At 43.9% G+C, this 21,448-nt stretch overlaps 1 long non-coding RNA gene across 1 annotated transcript in view; it reads left to right on the forward strand.

Moving 5' to 3' along the window:
- The first annotated feature begins 228 nt into the window (after positions 1-228).
- The window catches only part of LOC113909883, a 50,677-nt gene continuing 29,457 nt past the window's right edge, over positions 229-21,448 (forward strand). The window contains exons 1-2 of the long non-coding RNA XR_003515847.2: positions 229-387; positions 18,832-18,882. This is a non-coding gene — a long non-coding RNA (uncharacterized LOC113909883). The remainder of the gene's footprint in view (positions 388-18,831; positions 18,883-21,448) is intronic.

Genomic DNA, 21,448 nt, shown 5'->3' on the forward strand with positions numbered 1-21,448 from the left:
TCTGGCCTTCCTGTTTCCCCAGTGGAGTAGCTTATCCCCAGCCCCTCAGATGAGATGGAAAGTCCAGAGGGGGGCTAGAGGCAGAGAAGTGCCCTTCCTCTGCTGGGATGAGGCTGTGTGAAAGCCCTTTCCCTTGGAGAGTAAGCCTTCATTATGAGGTATTCTCAGAGGTATTTCACAATGATTACTCTGCCCTTGCCACTGCTAAAGCCATGAAGGGATCTAGACTATAACAACCTGGTGGCAAACCCACAAAAGTGTGGGGTTCCTACAAGACTGTAGCCCCCAAAGTTTCTTACATAATACTACACCCAGACTCCAGAAATTTCTCAAGCTTGCCGTTTAAGTCATCCAACCAGCTAATGGCTCCACAGGCTTCCACTCCAGGTGAGCAGATCTCCATGGTGACTCTGGATTCACGTCTCTCCAGAGCTCAATGCTCTGATGGGTCTAAGATTTTCAGTTTGTTCAGTCTTTTTTTTAAGAAGGGGAGTGACAGCTCCTAAGCTCTTTACATGTCAGAACCGAAACCAGAAGTGTGTTTGAGTCTAACCTGTCTTTAATTGTGAGCTGCTGGAGTCCAGAGATGGGTGCTGTGTAGAGCAGCCTGTGGGCAATGTCTATGACTTGTCTCAGTCCATTGGTAGTTTTCTTTTTTTTTTTTAAGATTTTATTTATTTATTTGAGAGAGAAAGAATGAGAGATAGAGAGCACGAGAGGGAAGAGGGTCAGAGGGAGAAGCAGACCCCCCGCTGAGCAGGGAGCCCGATGCGGGACTCGATCCCGGGACTCCAGGATCATGACCTGAGCCGAAGGCAGTCGCCTAACCAACTGAGCCACCCAGGTGCCCCATTGGTGGTTTTCAGTTTAGGTTACTAAGCTTAATCACTTGTGGAGCTTCTAGAATCCATAGCTGCCCAGCCTGGACCCTGAAGTTTCGGAGTGAGTGACCCGGATGTAAGACCCGGTGTCTGTGTGCTTACAAAACTCCCAAGGTGATTCTGATAGACACAGTGTAGAGGACTCTGGGTGGTGGCTATCCATGCAACACATCTCAGGGAGAAATAGGAACATATTTTGGCATCTTTCCCCTTGTTCAGTCCCTCCACCATCCCCAAGCAAGCTATATCACCTATGGTTGGGAGCAACATTGGAGAACCAAGAGGGTTCCTAATAGAGCGTACAAATGAAATAAAGATAGTTGTGTAATGGTCAGAGTCCAGTCAAGAAAACAGAGAGATGGAAAACACAGTAGCTATATCAGCAGGGATGATTTAATATGGAAGGACTGAAAGAACAAACAGAAGTAACACAGTGATAGCAACTGCAGGAAGCTACTACCAGAATGTGCAGTTATGGGAACCAGGAGCTTAGGGGTGGGGCCCTGCAGAGCTGTAACTTAGAGGGTGGAGGAGGGGGCATAGCTGGCTGCTAATGGAACTTCAGGAGAGTTCAGAAGGGGTGTCAGGGAGCTGGGACTCCAACCTCCAAGGAGGGGGTTGTGTGCTCCTGCTTCTGGGGAGGTCAAAAAAGCTGAGTTTGGAACCAACTGTTGCTGTGGGGGTGAGGTTGTGTGAGGCTGTGGACTGGGCAGCAGGAGTTTAGGGTGATGCCCTTTGGCAAGGTTCTTCCCACGATGGGGAAGAATGCCTCACACATATCCACTGAGCTACACTCTTCAGATCTGGTATGTGTCTTGGTTCTGATTTCATGTTCCTCAAGTCCCTTTCTGGTCATAATTTGGTTTTCTATTCTGTATTCTCTCCTGACTGTGCCTGAGAAAATAGTCCAGTCATACCAAGGCCATTAATCGGAAGGCATTGGGTTTATACATCAGTCTCTCTTGATTTGACTATGGTGAGTTTGCCCTGGGAAACAACAAAACCAGGGCTCTGTGCCTTTAAGACTGAAATGTATGACGCAGCTCTGTGGTGACTTGTTCAGGGGGTATGCCACTCTATTTCTTCTGGAAATATTCCAAATGCACAACATATCTTTCCCATTAACCAACAGTTTTTCATGTGTTTGTTTGTTTTTTGATGATTTAGTTCATTATGTGAGTCTCTGAGGAAGAAGGAGTTCCTAAATATTTCTTTGGTTGTCCTGGGCAAGCCCATTTTTTTTTTAAGATTTTATTTATTTATTCATGAGAGACAGAGAGAGAGAGGCAGAGGGAGAAGCAGGCTCCCAAGGAGCAGGGGGCCCAATGCGGAACTCGATCCCAGGACCCTGGGATCATGACCTGAGCCGAAGGCAGACGCTTAACCATCTGAGCCACCCAGGTGCCCAAGCCTATTTTTAAAATGTGTTTAATCCCAGTTTTTGGTTTTACTCATGCCTTAGGACAAGAGGAATACTTCCATAGTATCCTGTAAGCTGTCCAGCTCTCTGGGGCTCCTTTTTGGTTAAATGGGGTTAGCTTTGGCAGCTGTGGTAGCTTCAAAACAGAAGTGCCCATGAAGCACAGTGCTGTGGTGAAGTGTGTAACAGACAGCACTCCGAGCAAGAAGGATGTTGGTGTGAGTCACACTGGGTCCTGGTGTTACTCAGAGGAGAAAGCAGAGCCCCAGCCATCACACATTGCTGGACCACCACGTGCTGCAGGGTGCCCTTGACCTGCACTGCCTTAGTCTGGGGAGGATGCAGCTTTCTTCCCCGCAATCTCCAGTTTCAGTCAGCCCTGATGGAATAAAATCACCTCGCAGACAGCAAAATCACATCGGATAAACACTGAACTTAGTCAAATTCAACTCTCTGTGCTCCTTACAAGAGGAAAATGATCATTTCAGTGGCACTGGGGAAGAGAGAGACTCATCACTGGCAGATACACAAGATTCATCCTCCTTCACAGTTCATCTGACATTGGATTTTTATACACACACGATAGTGTACTGGGTAGAATGCACCGAACCATGTGTGCTGAGTGAGAGACAATAGAACTAGGGCTCTGGAGCCGAGTCCGGAGCCAGACTTCCCAGTGTTCAAATTCTGGTACTGCCACTTGGTGGGTCTGTGACTTTGGGCAAGTATAACTGAATCGCTCTGTGCCTCAGTTTCCCACATCTATAAAATGGAACGCATAATCATACCTCCCTCTTAAGGTTAGAATAGAGTTGGCTCACTAGGTGCTAGGTATCTTGATTTTTCTTATTCTATATAATGAGCTACTTAAGGGATTTTCCAGGGCAACTTTGGCTCCACATGAGTTTTCCATTACTTGCTGATTTTATAAATTTCATGGGGCTTACCTCCAGAAAACAGGACCTGTAGGATGCCTTTGCTGGGAGCATCTCCAAAGTGAAGCCCTCTCGGAGGACCAAGAATTACGATCTCCCAGCTCAGTAGGAAGGAAGGCCGCACCCCTGCCCAGGCCCCCTCACCTCCTTGTTGCTGAGCTAACCTTGATGGAAACTTCCAGCAGAGTGTTTCTGCAGAGTGATCCATAAAGCATGACCTAGAGCTATATTAAACCTACAAAAATCAACCTCCAACAGTGAGAAAGTTTTATATGGTAAAGTAGTGATTACATTTTCTAATGATTGCTCAAAGTATTTTGTGATCTGTCGGGAATGTATTTCACAGCTCCCGGGAGCCGTCCCAGTTGCCCATTTGTCATTCCAAGTTTTAAGTAGAGCACAGAACATGAGGAGAGCAATCTTGGCATACGTTATCCTTCGGGGAACTCAATATATGCAATGCTCATGCAGTTAACTGTGTTTAGCTAGCCTGCTCACTGTGATGCTGTTTTGTCCTCAGCAACAAAGAGAAAACGTTTGTATGAACTGCATATTGGACCCCCCCATCCCTGCCCCAAGTTTCTTTTTTATTTTTTTTTTAAATAGGATCATATTCAGACTCTAAGTGAATTGCTAGTGTTTTCCATTTTCCTGCTAGAAAGTTTTTTTTCTGTTGAAAATTTCAGAGCCGTAGATCCTTTGCAAAGTCTTTTGAAGGGCTCGTGGTGACGTGTAGTGGGCCCTGATCTAATAGTCTTCAGATAAGCAGTTTCCTGCGCAGAGACTGTTTAAATCTTTTCCGTGCTTATTCCTTGAACTCCTGGCCAGAGCTTCCAAGATTCCAACCTCCAGAGCTTGAGGTTCAGACCCCAACTACAGGAGTTAACGTTTTTCTGAAGACAGAAAACGTGCCACTGCTAATCATGAAGAAAATGCTGTGGGTCTGGATTCTAACAAATGTGGAGAAGGATGGAAGGAAGACAGAAGAAAGAAAACAGAAGTATAGAATTTAGCTGCCCTTCTTCTCTAGGGCTGTGTCGGTGTTGGGCTGGAAAGTGGCTTTGTTAATGGCCTCAAGACAGGGATCCCTGGGTGGTGTTGAGAATGAGGCCACAAGGGTTATTTTCTCACTTGAAAACATGCACTGGATCCCAAAGATTTCTATTCAAAATGTAAGCTAGAATGAATATGCTAATAAAGGACATCTGGTATTGAGTTGGAAGGGATTGAAGTAAATTAAGAAATGAATACACATAGTATATGGGTGTATATATATGTTTGTATGCTCATATACATGGATGCGTGTGTGTGTGCACGCGTGCGCCCCAATGTCAATACTTGATGCGTGTGTGTGTGTGTGTGTGTGTGTGTTTCATTAAAGGAGCATAGATTTGGAGCCTGGGCTATTATTTTCAGTGACTTACAGCCTCAGGGGCAGCAGTGAAATGGAAAAGAGCAGGGCAGCCTGTTCTTGCAGAGATGTTCACTGCATCCAAAAGGTCATGTCATGTTTCCTGGCAATTGACTCGATGGGTTTGGATTCTACAGCATAAGGTCAGGCTGTTTCCACGCTGCCTGTGTGTCCCGAGGAACGTGCCTTCCAGTTGTGTTCACATTGACCTCATTACTCTGCTCTGGCCACGCGTCTGGTGTGGACTCCCTGTGACTTCACCTGCTCAGGGCTGCCTGGCCCCTACCACCGCTTGCCTCTGCCCTAGGAGCAGGGTTGGGTGTGGATGCCTCCCTCTCTTGGCTTGGGAAGGCTGATTCCTCCCCGCGGCAAAGACCACCTGCATGTCACTGAACAAGAAATGGAGTGTGAGGCTGTGTTGCTGCGTGTGGGGACTATTTCTCCTACTCATAGGAGGGGGGGCAATGGAGGGAAGAAGAGAAAAGAGACACCCAGGCCCTTAGTCTCAGAATGCTGTCAGATCAACAGAGGGACCCATCAAGACCAATGAAAATTTCCAAAATTTCCCCAACTCCAGATCAAGTCTGAGAGCTCACTTTGAGCAACAAAATGGTAATTTTCTTGAATTTCACTACCTCTGGATACCTCCTGCCTATAAAAGATTCTCCCTGTAACTTTCAAGGGAATTACAATACTTTATTTATTTATTTATGTATATGAGAGAGAGAGAGAGCGTGAGCACAAGCAGGAGGAGGGGGAAGGGCATAGGCAGGGAGAGGGGCAGAGGCAGAGGGAGAAACAGGTTCCCTGCTGAGCACGGAGCCCAACATGGGGCTCCATCCCAGGACCCTAAGATTATAACCTGAGCTGAAGTCAGATGCTTAACGAACTGAACCACCCAGGCATCCCTGGAATTACAATACATTTATTTATTTATTATTTTTAAAGATTTTTATTTATTTGAGAGAGAGAGACCAGAACGAGAGAGAGAGAGAGAGAGAGAGAGAGAGTGAGTGCACACACACGAGCAAGGGTGAGGGGCAGAGGGAGAGGGAGAAGGAGAAGCAGACTCCTTGCTGAGCTGGGAGCCCGATGCAGGGCTTGATCCCAGGACCCTGAGATCTTGACCTGAGCTGAAGGTAGGCACGTAACCGACCCAGCTACCCAGCTGCCCCTAAATTACAATATTTTTAAAAGAAGATGTTTCCAGTCCCTAGACTCAGTCACAGCCAAAATGCTCAATGAATTCCAAATTTTAACTCCCAGGCTATTGAGGAACTTGAGCATGAGTCAGTAGCGAAAATGCCTCCTTCAGTCGGATACCAGGAAGCCAAGTGGCTTGGGTTCTTCAGACCAAGTCCCAGTCACGGTTTTACCCCTTGTGTTGTCACCATGGCTGAGTTGTTTGAAATCTCAACGGCTGTCAGATGAAGATTTATTCCATTCCCTTGTTATGACACTTTAATGAGAGCATCCAGAGAGAATTTCAGTTATTTAAGGCCGTATTTTAGGTTTTGACTATGGGGCTATTTCATTCGCCAGATTGTGGCCAGCTCTCTGAAGTCAGGAGAAGGAAAACTAAAGTCTGACACTGGGGAAAAGAACATTCTGAACCATTGAAGGTCAATCAAGCTGTAGAATAATTTTGCACAGGAAGCTGTCAGGACACTAGAACTAGAGGTATTCAAGGGAAAATTGGATGTAATACTTAGGGAAATAGTATGGGAAGACTTTTTGCCCTTGTTTTCAACGTCTGAAGGAGATGACCCTGCAGCCAACCTATAAATAAAATGGTTTTTTGTTGTCTAAGATTTTGGCGCTCTGGGAATGATGGGATGTGTCGGGCACTTTGAAAAGTGATAATACAAAAAGTATTGCAGGAGAATGAAAGCCTGATGTTTCTCTTCTTCACGAAAACCATATTTGAAATGTGAGGCTCATTCTAAAATGCGAATCTGACCATGTCACTCACTCTCTGCATTAGGGGAGATCAGGCTGTACAGACACGTATAATCTTTGACATGACAGAACTTTATTTTTTTGCTTTCCATTCTGAGGCGGCTGTGCCTGGCTGGTGGAGAGCTTTCTTCCACATGGTGATTCAGGAACCCAGACTTCTTTTGTCTTCTGATTCCATCATGCCCTACACACTTGCCACCCTCTTCATGAGCTGTGGAAGGAGAAAGAGTGTGTGGGAGGGACAGCCACTTCTTAAAAACCTTGGCCAGAACGGGTACCATTTTCCTTTTCATATTCCATTGACAAGGCCCCGGTGGTAGGGCCGTTCTATCTGCCCAGGAAGAGGAGAAGATGGCTCACACTCCCTTTCTTTAAGTTCTTCAGCAGATCCCCACGGCAGAAATGGAGCATTTATACCAGGCAGAGTCAAGCCCCAGTCTTCTTCGAGAAACAAATGAAAGCCACACAACCCCTCCTTATCCTTCTACCCACTGCCCGTTCTGCCTGCAGGTTTTAGGAAGCATTCCTCAATGCCACGAACAGAACCCCTGATCTCGAAGGACCGAGAAATTATTCTCTGATAACGGTCCACTCTGTGAAGTAGCTTTTCATGAAAAAATTAGCGCACCTTCAGAAGGCCTGGGGTGGATAGGGGACATGCAAGTGGCTCATTTTAAGTGTCAGCGTCTTTAGTGCTGGTTGCCTGAGGCCATAACATGGGTGAAACATGCTAGTCCTGCACACCAGCGCACGGTGAGCTGAGCCATTTTCTCCAAAGGTGCTGCTAACAAGGCCCTGTTTGCTCTCCATCTTCTGCACGGGGAGATCATCGTGGCTCCCTGCTGAAGAGGCAAGGCGGACTTGTATACACAAGGTGGCGGGTCCTTGGGGCCCAATTGCATTGAAATGCATGCAGGTGTCATAATTAGGCATTTCCTGGCAAAGCCCCACACATAAGCTACAATCCTCAAGACACAACCCTCTGGAACCTTTTATAGAATTGTTTGCAGACCAAATAATATTCATCTGTAACCTGCTTCATTACCCCAGCCGTATATTTAACTACCCTGGCCTTGCTAGTACAAATTTTACAGCGAGTTGGATGTGAGGGGGGTTAATAGCAGGCAGGGCTCTGGCTACCATGTGGAGCTCCACAAAGCCCACACCACGGCTGATTGGCCCACAGCTAAGTCAGGTGGGTGCAAGGTTGCAGTTTCCTGTCCTATGCCTTGTCCCTCAAGACCAATAAACATGTCGCACAGTGGCCAGAAACATGTGAACCTGGGAAGTCCAACACCGGAGTTGGGCACGTTTCAGTGGTCTGAGCGGGTTCTCCGGTCCCCTAGGAGGGGAAGTTAAGGCACTAGATTATTTAAGGCAGAAAAACTCCTGTAAGTCCCCAGCTTTCTGCTCCCAGGTATGCCCTGCATATCCCAGCTGATGTATGAACCAAACGAACATTTCTCTGCTAGGAGAAAATCGAATTTTATGGTAAAGTCTAAATTGTGTTTATTTGGGTGAGGCTTGTTATGAAGGGCATGGATGAGTCTCTCCTTCCCCCAACAGCAAGGTAGTTGGGGGGCTACTGTGCATTTTTAACACTAAAAGAGAAATGCCTGTTGGGGACACATTCATGTGTTGTGCCCCCCAAACTGTTTGGAGGGCATGGTCACTGGACAAGTGATGGCTCAGATCTCCTGGAGATGCATGTGAATATATTTGCATCACACAACCCATCTGCCTGTGTGCATCTCTCTGTTTTGGAAGATCCCCATGCTTGTGAGGTTTTGGAGCCCCTATTAGACTTCTTAGGCTCGGGCTGCCCAGATCATTTTTGGACAAATCCAAACTTAACTACGTGGTTAAATGAGAAAATACAAGGAGAAAGTATTGTATGAAATGCAGTGTATTCCTTTTTGGTAATATTGGGAGTAAACAAGGTTGATGAAAATGGAGAAACGGCAATTTTTTTTCTCCTCTTTGCAAAGTATACTTATGTGTGAGAGAGAGAGATTGGGTGATGGAGTCATTTGAGCAATGCTTTGTTTTATTTTGTTTGAAAGAAACCTTGGCTTTTTCCTTTTCTTATTATTGTAAATACTGCTCCAGTGAACATCTTCCTGCAAACGACTTCTTTTATCCTTCTGAATTATTTCCTCAAGAGTAAGTTTTACACATGGGAATAGTTGATTAAAGGGAATGAATTTTTTGACATTTAAAAAATATATATCGTCAATTTACTTTTCCAGAAATATTATGCTAATTTATGTAGTCACCAGCAAATAATGAGTTTAACAGTTTTACTGCAATTTTATCAGCATTGGATTTTGCCTGGTCCTTTTGTTCATTGGCTAGGTTGGAAATGGCACTCATGATTATTTCAGTTTGATTTTTTTAAATTTATAGCAATTATATTTCCCCCTGTGTGTTTTACTCTTTGTGTTTTTTTTGGTGAATATTCAAATATCGTGACTTTTTGCCAGTTTTGTTATGTAATATCTTCTTTCATTTGAATGAGCCCTATATAAAACATGAGCATTATCCCTGAAACAAAGTGAAGTGTAGCGGTGATAATTATGTTCCTGTCTATAAGATGCATGTAATAATTTATTCCCTGGGCTAGTGCATCAAATTGTGATCGTGTATATTTTCAAGTGCTTTGGAAAATCCTAAGCATTATATACAGGCCAGTTCATCTTAATGTTAAAATTGTAATATAAAAAAATTTATATTTGTTTAAAAGTGTAAGTATAGGGGTACCCGGGTAGCTCAGTAGGTTAAGCATCTGCCTTCAGCTCAGGTCATGATCTCAGAGTCCTGGGATTGAGCCCTGTGTCCGGCTCCCTGCTCAATGGGGAATCTGCTTCTCCCTCTCCTCCGCGCTCGAGCTCTCTCTCTCTCTAATAAATACATAAACTCTTAAAAAAAAAGAAAGTGTAAGTATAAAGATACATAGGGGATGAATAGTTTAATAGGCATTTACGTGCAAAAGATCAGTATTTTAACTGATCACAAACTCAGTAAGAGACAATGGTGGGATCCAAATGGAGGTTAATTAATATGAGACACATTTTATACCTGAATGTATTTTTCCTACCAAAGTCATCTATTAGGGAAAAAAAAGAGCCACCTTATATTCAAGTTCTAACTCATTTGTTTAAATTGAAGTAGAGTTGACACACATGTTACATTCGTTTCAGGTGAATAGCACACGATCCAGTAATTCTATATGTTATGCTATGTTCACGACAAGTGTGGGTACCACCTCTCACAGTGCAGCACCATTCCATGGCATTGACTATATATTCCTTATGCTGCACCTTTCATGCCCATGGCTATTCATTCCATAACTGGAAGCCTGTACCTCCCACTCCCCTTCACCCATTTTGCCCCTCTGGCAACCACTAGTTCTCTGTATTTATGGATCTGTTTCCTCATTTATAGGAGAAAAGAATATATTGTATTAGGAAGACATATTAGCATAAAAATACCTCAGTCAATGCTAGTTTTGATGCTCACAGAAACTCCTTGATAGAATGGGTTAAAAAAGGAGGCAAAGAAATTTAACATCAATTTTGCGATTATTCCCAGTCGTATGACCTCATGATTTGAAATATTGAATGTTGATGTAAGCGAGTCTTTCCTTGATCTTTCAGAAATTGCTCCACAAAGCTTAGCCAGTTAAGGGGTCATAGATGAATTTAAAAACCCAATTGCCTAACACTATGCAAATGGACATTGTGGCTTAGGAGAACGTTTTTAGTAAACGCACCACACCCAGATTTAAACAGTGCTGGATTCCTTGAACCAGAGGTACACCAACTATAAAATGAAACGATCTGGATGAATCTTGACCACACGGAACTAAACACAATAAAGCACTTATATAAAATTCGAAAATAGGCAGCTCTAAAAGACTGTGCTAGAGGTGAGGGGGTGGTTACCTTCTGAAAGAGGGAGATGGGGGGCTCCTGAGGTGCTGGCTGTGTGATGGTCGCAAGGCTCAGTCCACTTTGTGCAAAGCCAGCGGACCAAATAAAAATGCTTTGTGCACCTTTCTTAAATACAGTGCTTCAGTAAAACGTTTTTTTATTTTTTATCCCCCCCTTTTTTTAAAGAGAGAGTGAGAGCATGAGCAGAGGCAGGGGGCAGAGGGGTGGAGGGAGAGAGAGAGAGAATCTTAAGCAGGCTCTAAGCCCAGCTCAGAGCCCGACTGGGCACCCGATCCCATGATCCTGAGATCATGACCTGATCAGCGAAATGTTTTAAAAAGACCTCATTTTGAACAACTTAGAACTAAAGATGTTGGCTCTGGAAAATGGCTTCACATGATTCCCGAAGAAGCTCTTGTGATGGCAAAGATGACATCAAAGATGGAAATGAAGAGTCGGTAATTTTTGTGATGAAACGTGGGGAGGAAAGATAAGCCACGTTTCTAAATGAATCTATTACATTAGAATGTAGGATCCAGAATAATTTAATCCTCAAATTATGAAATTAAAAATGAAAAATTTAAAGGCATCGTTTGACTGTTTCATCTCAACCCCTCGATTATATAGCCACGTGGGCTGCTCATTCCCTGCATGTGTAGTTGTAGATGCTTTGTTTTAAAAGGGAGCCTTATGTCCCGAAGCCGCCCAGAAGAGGGGGACTAGGGTATGGAGAAATTCCAAGAGCATTTGTATGAGGGCCCCGGGGGTGCTAACCTGAAGTAACAGAAAACATGGGGTGAGGGCGCCTGGGTGTTGAGTTGGTTAAGTGCCTTTGGCTCAGGTCATGATCCTGGGATCCTGGGATCGAGTCCCCCATCGGGCTCCCTGTTCTGCAGGGAGCCTGCTTCTCCCTCTGCCTCTCTCTCTGTGTGTCTCTTATGAATAAATAAATAAAATAAAAAAAAGAAAAGATGGGGTGAAGGATGTCTTTGAAAATTGGAAGGGCCTTTATGCGGCTCCAGAGAACTACCTAGTGAGTGGAGGGCATATTTCAAGCCAGTATCAGGAATAATTTTCATAGCCATTGGAGCTCTTTAGAAGTGAGATGGGCTGCCTTCAAATTGGTCCCCTAGAAGATTCAAGAAGAAACAGTAATTATGTGTTAGAAATCCTGGTCGAAGGGATTCCTTTAATGGATTAGCTCATCTTTGAAGATTCCTCCCAACCTCAAGAACTCATGACTTCACGATGCCTTTCTTAGCTATCTCTCTCCCTGGTCAGCTTAATGTCTGCAAAGTTTGGGAGGTGGAGAGTTACTCTGTGAAGTGATCCACTCTCCAGAGTCAAGCTGCTTTCGCAGCAATCCCTGGCCAGGCTTATCCGGTTTGATCCTTCATAGGGATCAAATGAACAAAAATAACTGTTGTTTTCTTTGTTCATTTTTCTAGGTCAGAATTCTGAACCACTGATGTGTTTTGCTTAGCTTACAGAGTTTTAAAAAAATGAATTTGTTGCCAACATTTAAAAATTAGATGTTTTCACAGAAAACGCCAGATTTTGGACGTTGTCCCCACAGGCAGCGGCGGGACCCTTTTGTCTTTGCTGCCTGTAGGGGGCGCGGGCGTACCTGCGTTCACCTGGGCCGCATAGAGCTGCTTTACCCCCTCATTCGGGTCGTCTGCCCAACCCTCTGAGCCTTTTGCCTTTGCAACCCTTATTCGAAGAAGATAGTTTTAAAGTTTTTTTTTTTTTTATTTTACACATAATTTCAAATGCCTTTTTAGAAGGCAATGAAGTCTACAGTGATCTAACCACAGCAATGAAGAATCAAAGCCTACTGCTTGCCAATCAATTTTACATTCTAAGGAAAAATGACCCTCCCAAGAACGGGTATAGTGTCTGCTAACTGGCTTTTCAGTGTGAATTTAGAATGCTGTTTTTCTTGACAACTTTGTTTCTCTGTTCCTCAGTTTCCCCATATATAAAATACAATGTAAAATGGTAGTAACTGTGACCTCATGGGTGGATTACATGGAAGTGTTCTGGGAAGCACTATCAGTGCTTGGCACATAGAATACTCTCAGTAAATATTTACTATGATGGGGGACTATGATGAAGGAACAATCTGACCTTCAAATAGTAAAATACACTGAGCTAGAAATACCAAAATATTTACTGTGGTATCAAATTGCCAAACATTTCAGTAACTTGGCTGCCATTGTGTTTGGTACGATTCATAAAGTTCACGTCACTGTGTTCACATTCCAACTGTTAAACTTTGACACGGGGATCACCATTGTCCTGGAGGCTCCCTTAGGCTGGGGGCGGTCACCTGATGGGACTTTGAAAGAATAAAGGTAGTTTCTCTACCGTTTTATCTAGGACATCTCTTGAGGAAATTGTCTTCAAAAACAGAAATTGCTTCAAAAAACAGATGAACAAAGTAGACAATTCCTTGTGGGATAAATAGAAGAGCAAGCAAAAGTCTCTTAGGTACGGCCTGGAGTTAGCCAGCCTCAAGGTGAAGGGCACAGTCCTCCAAGACCACCGAGTCTGCCCAAGACTTCTGCCCCAGTTACAAGTGTGGGAGTCCCCAAGGCAATCCTCACATGAGTTATAAACTTGGGGGTCCCTCATGGACTCCCTCAGGTTTGATAATATGGTAGAATGACTCACAGAACTCGGGAAAGCACTAAACTCACAATTACAGTTTTCTTACAGCAGAAGGGTGTAAATCAGAACCAGCCCAACGAAGAAACACATAGGGCAGAATCTGGGACTGGGAGGGCCCAGATGCAAAGCATCAGGGTCCTCAGTGTCCCCTGATGTGTTTCATCATGTAGGCACGACTGATTGTGTCCTTGACCGCATGGCTCAATCTCCACCCTCTCTTCCCTGGAAGGGCCACTGATATCGTGTGGCTTAGGGTCCTAGCCCTCTAATCATGTGGCTGGTCTTTCTCATAGCCAGTCCCCATCCCGAGGCATGTTGTTGGCACCAACTATCCAGGGGCCTAGCATGAGTAACAAGTACATTGCTTTTACTCAGGGCACCTTGTAAGAGACCCTGGGCTCTTCCCTGGAGACATCCAGCTCAGCCACACCTGGATTTCTGACCCACAGAAACTATGAGGAATAAATGCTTGCTGTTTAAAGCTATTAAGTTTTGGGATAACTTTTTTTTTTAATGCAGCAACAGCTAAAATAACACATTATCCTATTCTTTGCTCTTTTCTCTTGAGGTAATAGAAGTACATTTCAGGGGGCACCTGGGTGGCTCAGTTAAGCGTCTGCCTTTGGCTCAGGTCATGATCTCAGGGTCCTGGGATCAGGCCCTGCATCTGGCTCTCTGCTCCGCAGGGAGTCTGCTTCTCTCTCTTCTTTTGCTCCCCCCCCCCCGCCCATGCTGTCTCTCTCTCTCTCTCAAGCAAATAAATAAAATCTTAAAAAAAAAAAACTACCTTTCAGATCATAGGCTGACAGATGGATTATAGATGCAATATTTAAACTTAGGTATGTCCTTTACAGCTGTTCATATGAGCTTTGACACCTAAATGATGCTGTTATTTTGTTTCAGTTTAAGACGTTCTACTTGCTTCTCTCATTATTTTGCTTATAACAGTTAGTATAAAATTAATACAGTTTATAGGTTTTTAATTTTTAGGAAAGATTTTTAAATTTAGAGAGAGAGAGACAAAGAGTGAGCGGGGGGAGGGGCAGAAGGAGAGAATCTCAAGCAGACCCTGCGCTGACTTGGGGAGCCTGATGCAGGTCTGGATCTCACAACCCTGGAAATCATGACCTGAGCCCAAATCAAGAGCTGGATGCATAACTGACTGAGCCACCCAGGTGCCCCATTTTCCTTTATTTTTAAACAAAGCACATAGCATCTATCCATTGCTATTATGTATTAAGGGATAATAAATTTCTCCTCAACAGGAGACACTCTGTTTTGGTTTATCTTCATTTTACATTAGGTCTTATTCCCCCTAGATTGAGTCTATGTTAAACTAATAGGGAATTGAGCCATTAAAATGTTATTTTTGGATATTTTTTAAAAGTGTGAACACTCAACCCAAAAGTTATGTTTTTCTTGAAAGTTATTATTTTGGAATTGGAATTTTCTTGGAGCTAAGCCCTCTGATAGTTGTAAAGCCTACACCTGTGAATTTGTTCCCTAGAAGACGCTTTCATTTAGTGCCTGATTGTTTCTCTGTGGATAAATTCAATTATAAATTACAATAGAATTGACTTTTTCATAGCATCCCTCACTCTCCAAGTATCTTAACGTCCTCTGTGGATTGTAAAGTAATTACAGTGCTCGAAGGACAGCTTAATAATTGTGGACTCGAACACAGACTCCTCTATATTCGAGAAGGACTCATTCCCAGCTGGGAACATTAAGTTGGATTTTATTGAGACTGAAGCTAGACAGCTGGGTGATCCCCTGTGCTATTTTGAAAAGTATCCTGGGATCTTTAATTTCCACCTGGATGGTCAGGGAGGTGAGAGAATGACCCTCCCTGGATGTGACCCTGAGTTCCACGTGGGGTCTTGAACCAGGCAGCCTTCCACCCCAGACGTGAGATGTGCAATACAGGCAAATGACGCAGCCTCTTCATTATTTGCCCTCGGATCCCAATTGAATTCTCACGGTTGGTTCTCTCCCAGGTGAGTTCGGATGGTGGCCAAGAAGCAGTGTTAGAAAGTTTTCAGACAGGTGTTTCCTAAGAATGTTTCAATTGGCCTATATGTGATGCTGTTTTGTTGTTGTATTGTCTTTTAATACAAGTGTTTTTTCGTTCTGTGAGGCTATTCATGTAGCGCAAGCCTAGCAAACACTCAAGGTTCTTTGGTTGTTGGCCACACTTTTCCTTTGGCACATCAAAATGGAGCATCTTTGTCTTTCTCCCTTTGTTCCTTTTCATTTGTCACCTTGATACTGTTGACTGACGAAATGATGACTGTGTCTTTTGCACCTCACCTTGATGGGCTTCAGTATGAAAAGGTGCTAATTAAGCTGTAGCTGTTGGCCCTATTGTCTGTGTGGGCTCCAGGACCGGAAGGAGCTGGATTAGCTTGCACGCGCGTGTGTGTGTTCCATTTTTAGCTTTTTCAGGAATTGTTACCAGTGAGAATTTGGTTTAGAGCTTAGAAACAACACATTCTTCAAACTATGGGGTTGACTCAGAAGCAACTCAGAAAGTTTGGTAGTTCAGTGAAATGCTGTTCAGTGTATGTGAAGTTGATATCTTGCACAGCTCAAGATTAATTCTATACCATGAATTTATAGGATTTTTTTTCTTTTACTTGGGGTGAGAATGTACTTTTTTCTAGTTCCGTTCTTCTTTTTTAATTTTTTTATTAAGATTTTATTTATCTGTTCGACAGAGAGAGACTGCAAGAGGGAACACCAGCAGGGGGAGTGGGAGAGGGAGAAGCAGGCCTCCCACAGAGCAGGGAGCCCCGTGCGGGGCTCGAGCCCAGGACCCCGGGATCACGACCTTAGCCAAAGGCAGACGTTTATTGACTGACCCACCCAGGCATTCCAGTAGTTCTGTTCTTTTGATATACCTTTCATCTGTTTACTTGAATTCCATTTTTCTTGCTGTGGTTAAAAAAAAAAAGTGTTGAAGCTGTTGACATAGATGTGAAACTTTGGTTGTGATTTCTGTGAAGTTAGGTGGGACTGGAAGGTTTTTATCTCTGTATCCTAAGTGCCTCTTGCATTGTGTGGCACAAAGTGGCCACAGTTCTAGAGAAGCAGAGTTGAACAGTGGTTACCAGGGGCAAGGAGGTAGCGGAAATGGGGAGATGTTGGTCAAAGGGTATAAAAGTTGACTTTATTGTAGGATGAATAAGTATAGGGATTAACGTACACCACGATGACTGTTTTGTGTACTGGAAATGTGTTGGTGATACTAATTGGTTTGATTGTAGTAATAATTTCACTATATGTATATCAGTTCACCAAGTTGTATACCTCAAATACACATGATTTTAAAATTTAAAAAGTTATTGAATAATATAGTGATGGATCCATTCTGCCAAACAATCAATTGAATTATTTGTAAGCACTTCATTGGTTGATTGCATTAATCTATGCCAGCGCTGTTCTGGGCATCAGGGATATTTACATCCATCTGGAGAGTGTATGGTCACCTTGTTAAAAATGTTTGTTGGAGGCATTCGATAGCAAAAGGGCGCAAAGAACCGTGGTTGAATTCTGTCTGGGCATAACTCCGCTTTCTACCAGAAAATGGATAAAACCTTTTTAATGACTGATGTGAAAATTTCAGCTCCGAAGGACATCCAGGAAAATCTCCTTTGTTCACAATCTTGATTGTTCTGAGGGAATCTGAGGGGCAGCATGGTGTGTTATCTCTCACATCCAGCTGGAAAATTCTTCAAGTCTCATATGAGAGGATGGTCTCATTATGAAACAGAGGAAGGACCAAGGCATCCACTACGTTGTTCATGCTTGGAGACAGAGGGGGAGCTCAGAGCTTAGGCAAGGACCCCTCACAATGTGAAGGACAGCTGAAATAATAAAGACGCGTCATCCACACTTTTTTTTTTTTTTTGCACAAACTGTAACATTCTTGGGGAAGTTAAAGGGAAAGGAAAAATGCATTTTTTGAAGAGGAGGGTGATGGAGGGCAGGAGGAAGAAATGGAGAGTGATTTAAGCGTCTAGTTGGCTTTCAGCTTAGCCCCTAAGGCTTTTACCTAACCCTGTCACTGTCCCAAATCCTGCTCGGGGCTGACAGTCTTGGTAATTGATGGGCTGGTGGGGGCTCTTTTCTGCAAACACTTTAAGGCAGGAGGGGACACTCCAGCCCCCAACCCAGCCGCCTGGCCCGGGGGCCCGGGAGGCGAGCAGATCCAGGGCCTGGCCACATTGTGGGGGGTGAGGGGATCGATTCTGTCAGTCAGCCTGCCCAGCTCCTGTCAGGCTCGGGACCGTTCACCTGCTCCTCGGAGTCATTAGAACTCCCAAATCTCTTTGAAGGCCTTTTCTATTAGACACATACTCCCGTGTTTTGATTTTTTTGCTCCCAAACTCATTTTTTTTTATATAATTACCTGCATTGAACCACACTTACCATCCGTGGGCTGAGAGCGGGCAAATGATTTATTAGTCTTGGTTTCTAACCGTGCGGCGCAGCTCGGGATTGATTTGGCTGGTGACACACACAGCGGGCCCGCCGATGGGGCCGGGGGCGGGGGGCGGCGGTCAATGTCAGAATGATGCTTCTCGTGCAGACACGCACGCGGGGACCTGAGTCTCGGTGTTTAGTCGGCAGACTGTGACATTGCAGACGCGGAGCCTCCAGTCTGGGTGGGTCACAACGCGGGGGGGGGGGGGGAGCGGGGGCTGGAAAGCATTGTGAGGGGGTGGTGCCGGATTGTTTCCCTTTAAGTAGGAAGTAAAACAGTGTGAAAAGAGGGGGCAGCTGTACAACTTACATAGTTTCTGGTGAGGCTCCCTGGATTTCTTTTGTCCATGCTTCTGCTCACCTTGTGTACAAGGGTTTGTGTGTGGCCTATTGTGGTGGTGGTGGGGGTGGGGTCCTGGCCACTTGACTTGGCATTTGGGTGACCCTCCGTTTCACACCCAAATCAAGGCATCCATCGATGTAACCATTTCCCACCGATAGACATTATTGCTTCTGGGGCTGATTTTCCTTTCCATCAATGGTCAACTTGGAGAATCACCTGTCCTCACACACAAGATGCTGACTCTAAGACATAGCCACCGTGCTTGGCACGTGGGCAATATTCAGTAGCGGTGACTTCCTTCCTTTGTCATTCCCCCCTGTCCAGAACAGGAAGATGGACACTGACCGAAACTGCTTGGGACAAGGGAGAGGATGATGTGAGGAGGACCGGAGGGACCCAGTGTGACTTCCATGGGCTCCAGGAACTTTTGCCTTTCATGGGCCCCTTTTCTGTAAAAAAAAAAGAAAAGAAAAGAACAAGAAAAAATGTATTTTGCTACAAGTTACCACTAAAGATGACATTATTACTATTATATATTAAAACTTTTTCTTCCACCAAAAAGTTTGCATTTATTCCTTCTGACTTCCAAAGAAATTAAACTATTTGCATGGCCCTTTGAAGTATTACGGACCCTGGGGACTGTGGCTGCTGGGCCCAAGGGAGCCATTGGCTCTGGAGAAGAGGTGTCAATGACATGTAATGTCAAGTAGAAAATGTAAAATAACATGATCTCTTCCCCAGTGATGTGCTATCTAAGGCGTACAAAGCATGTTTCATTTATTTATTTTTCAGGGAACTCTGTGGTCTCGTAGGTATGAATGCTGTCCACTTTCCACTTGCAAGGTAAGGTTAGAGCCCACCTATTTTGACTCTAAGACATTCCCTGAGGTTTGGACTTTTTGGATAACTCCGGATATGAATTATTTATTTATTTTTCTAGTTAATGATTTTAACCTAACTTTCTATGAGTGTGTCGTTAGATTGTGGTAAATTTTAGTGCTATTTAACAACTGATTTACTCTTTCAACAAACCAGGAAAACTTGGGCTGCTAGGAATTTTACAATAAGTCTCTTTGCAACATAATAATAATGAAAAAGATTCCTGCTGCCCCCTGCAAAGGAGGCTGCTATAAAGCAAATGATACCTTCTAATGTATTTGCTTGTTACTTGGGTTTTTCAACCACTGAGACATTTTAAACTGGATGTACCTATCCTTTCAAACCTGGTGAGTCCTGAGGGATTGGGCCATTGCTCTGATTCTTTTTTTTTTTTTTTTTGGTACTCTGACAAATGTTTCTCTGTTACTGGAGAAGAAGTACAGTGTAGTTGATAGTAGCTTGGGCCATGGAAACAGTTGAGTGTGGTTCAGACCCAGGCTCTCCCATTTCTCTAGGTGATCTTGCACAAGTGACTGAAATGCTCTGTGCTTTAGTTTCCTCCACTATAAAAGGAGGATAAAAATGCAAGTATCCTTCATTCTTCGAAAAAAATTTGTCCCTGAAATAATGTAAGACCGTGAATATTCATAGAGCAGAAACCTATATCCTATTATTTAAAGTAGGGGAAGAAAAGGAGTGCATTTCTAGCTCATCCTAGACTCCCCCGACATCCCCCCCACCCCCCACCAAATCACTAAAACTCAAACCTTTCATAACAATCCAGTCAAGATTGCTGCTGAACACAGACGTATTTAAAATATCATCTCAGTTTTTAATCACTTAGTTAACTCATCCTCAGGTATGTTTGTGTGTACAGTAATTCGCAGGGTTCTTGTCTTTGTACATTTCATCACACGTACACTCTAATATAAATGAAGTAAAATGTTAAAAACACATAAAAATATCAAAACATGTAGTGAAATAAAATAAACAAGACAAACAAAAAAAGAGTCCTAAGAGATTGGAGACCTACAGATTAAAGGCAAGTAAGACTGAGAGGTGAGAAAGGAGACATGGAGGCTGGGGTCACTGTTGTCTGTAAGATGTCTTGAAGATACAACTCTTTGACCCATAGGCTGTGCGAGTGCCTTGGACATTATGATGAACAGCACTAGAAAGAGTGTCCTCTATTGATGTAAGAGTGTTGATGGCAAAATTTCATTCTTCATATAATCTTGAGTGGATGGTGACCCAAAGCCCCTGATGTAATCATGGCTAGAGGGCATATGATTCAAATGCTACCCAACAGACAACATATTCATTCATTCTCTTCAACATGGCTCTAAAGGGCCTTGACATCTTTGGAGGACTACACCAATCTGAATTTTAGCCTAAAGCCTTCTTCATAATTTCCTCCAAAAATTAGTGTTAGCCTTGCCTTAGAGGCTTTACGTCCTGGCATGTTTTCATCTCTTCTGCAATGCACATAGAGGATGGTATCTGTTAAAAAAGAAAAGCACCTAACTTCATCAACATTAATAATTTGTTTTGCAGTAAACCATCTCCCTTCAGGGTTTTCGGCTGTTCTCAGGGGAGGATGTCTGCAGCCTCACCACCAGCAGAAAATATCCATTCTTTCGTATTTCAGTCTTTCTTAGATCTCTCCAATCATTGAGGCCTTGGCTTGGAACTCAACTTCTCCACTTAATTTTCTCTCTCCTTCTTCTGACCTTTGAAAGTGATTAGCCCCCTCTGTTATTACAATAGGGGGTTCAGCAGCATCCCATGGGGGCCATCTAGCCCCTCACTGGGTGGGTGTTTTTCCAGTTTTTATCAAATATTATGCATTCCTGAGTAGATCCGTGAAGCTTTCCACATCTGATCACACTTTTACAATTTTCTTTATTTTCCTATGCCTAGAAAAGCCATTGAGTCATTGTGAACTTGTACGTGACCAAGTCAAGTGGTCAGGTGTCCGTTTCTCCCACTTCCACCTTTTTGTCAAATGTACGTGCTTTTCTAGCCCTTTTGGTCTCACAGGATTTTCCACTTTCTTAGCAGGCATTTTCACCCTGTAATGTAAGAAAATGATAGCAATAAGGCACAGCGTATATATTGAAAAACAGTACTGAAAGGAAGTCAGTGAGCTTGACTTGGTCCCATGACTGTAGAGCAGCTTCATAATCCTCTCTTTAGATATAGGAACGTCAAATAGTGAATTTGGGGTAAAGCTTTTTGCAGGGCTTTCTAACAAATATTCTGAGAGTCAGGGAAGGCATACTTATAGTACCTGCCTCATAGGGCAGTTACCAGGGTGACTGTGGAATCCAAGGGCAGGAGGTTGGATGTGGGTGAATTGACACTGCATGGCACCTCTGAAATATGGAGCCCACTGGCTCAGCCTTGCGGGTCATCGGTGGTGTGTTGCTTCTGTAACTGGCCTCTCCTGTATGCCACCATGCTCAGAGTAGCTTGAATGGTTGCACTTCTGCCATCCCTGTTCCATGGAAACTACCATAGAGAGAAGTCC

This window comes from Zalophus californianus, chromosome 6 (assembly GCF_009762305.2).
Source record: "Zalophus californianus isolate mZalCal1 chromosome 6, mZalCal1.pri.v2, whole genome shotgun sequence".
Taxonomy (NCBI): domain Eukaryota; kingdom Metazoa; phylum Chordata; class Mammalia; order Carnivora; family Otariidae; genus Zalophus; species Zalophus californianus.